The sequence below is a fragment of the Macaca thibetana genome, chromosome 1 (genome assembly GCF_024542745.1).
Source record: "Macaca thibetana thibetana isolate TM-01 chromosome 1, ASM2454274v1, whole genome shotgun sequence".
Classification (NCBI taxonomy): Eukaryota; Metazoa; Chordata; class Mammalia; order Primates; family Cercopithecidae; genus Macaca; species Macaca thibetana.
This window is the reverse complement of record NC_065578.1, coordinates 93549154-93550810: the sequence shown is the minus strand read 5'-3', so window position 1 is coordinate 93550810 and position 1657 is coordinate 93549154. Positions and strand designations below refer to the sequence as shown.

The window sequence follows — 1657 nt, the reverse complement described above, 5'->3', positions numbered from 1 at the left end:
CACTACAGCCCCTTTCTAGGACATCCCTGAAGGACAGCAGTGAAGGGAAATCTTCCCAGTGGGCAGAACTTCCAGCAGTACACCTGGTTGTGCACTTTGCATGGAAGGAAAAATGGCCAAATGTGCGATTATATACTGATTAGTAGGCTGTAACCAATGGTTTGGCTGGATGATCAGGGACTTGGAAGAAGTTAATCTCAAAAGAGATTAACATTTGAGTCAGTGGAAGAAGCATGATTGGAAAGAAGTGGAAGAAGCATGATTGGAAAATTGGCGACAAATTTGAGGAAGAGGAGTGTGGATGGACCTCTCTGAGTGGCCAAAAACCGTGAAGATATTTGTATCCCATGTGAGTGCTCACCAACGGGTGACCTCAGCAAAGGTGGATTTTGATAATCAAGTGGATAGAATGACCCATTCTGTGGATACCACTCAGTGTCTTTCCCCGGCCAACCCTCTCATCGCCCAATGGACCCATGAACAAAGTGGCCATGGTGGCAGGGATGGAGGTTACGCCTGGGCTCAGCAACATGGACTTCCACTCACCAAGGCTGACCTGGCTGTGGCCACTACTGAGTGCCCAATTTGCCAGCAGCAGAGACCAACACTGAGCCCTCGATGATCAGCCCCATTCCTTGGGGTGATCAGCAAGCTACCTGGTGACAGGTTGATTTATTGGATCTCTTCCATCATGGAAAGGGAAGAGGTTTGTCCTTACAGGAATAGGCACCTACTCCAGATATGGGTTTGCCTATTCTACATGCAGTACTCTGCCAAGACAACTATCTATGAACTCATGGAATGCCTTACCCACCATCATGGTATTCCACACAGCATTGCCTCTGACCAAGACACTCACTTCACAGCTAAAGAAGTGTGGCAGTGGGCTCAGCCCCATGGAATTCACTGGTCTTACCATGTTCCCCATTATCCTGAAGCAGCTGGGTTGATAGAGGGATGGAATGGCCGTTTGAAGTCACAATTACAATGCCAACTAGGTGACAATACTTTGCAGGGCTCGGGCAAAGGTCTCCAGAAGGCCGTGTATGCTCTGAATCAGCATCCAATATATGGTACTGTTTCTCCCATAGCCAGGATTCACGGGTCCAGGAATCAAGGGGCAGAAGTGGAAGTAGCACCTCTCACCATCACCCTTAGTGATCCACTAGCAAAATTCTTGCTTCCTTTTCCCACGACATTACATTCTGCTGGCCTAGAGGCCTTCGTTCCAAAGGAAGGAATGCTGCCACCAGGAGACACAACAAGAATTCCATTAAACTGGAAGTTAAGATTGCCACCTGGACACTTTGGATTCCTCCTACCTTTAAGTCAACAGGCTAAGAAAGGAGTTACAGTGTTGGCTGGGGTGATTACCCAGACTATCAAGATGAAATCAGTCTACTACTCCACAACAGAGGTAAGAGTATGCGTGAAACACAGATCATTAGGGCATCTATTAGTATTACCATGCTCTGTGATTAAGATCAATAGGAAACTACAACAGCCCAATCCAGGCAGGACTACAAATGGCTCAGACCCCTCAGGAATGAAGGTTTGGGTCACTCCACCAGGAAAAAAACCACGACCTGCTGAGGTGCTTGCTGAAGGCAAAGGGAATACAGAACGGGTAGTAGAAAAAGATAGTCATTGGCTATGA

The 1657-nt window shown here is 47.4% G+C and overlaps 1 pseudogene; it reads left to right on the top strand.

The window, feature by feature from the left end:
• The first annotated feature begins 233 nt into the window (after positions 1–233).
• On the top strand, positions 234–1657 carry LOC126947379 (uncharacterized; annotated as a pseudogene).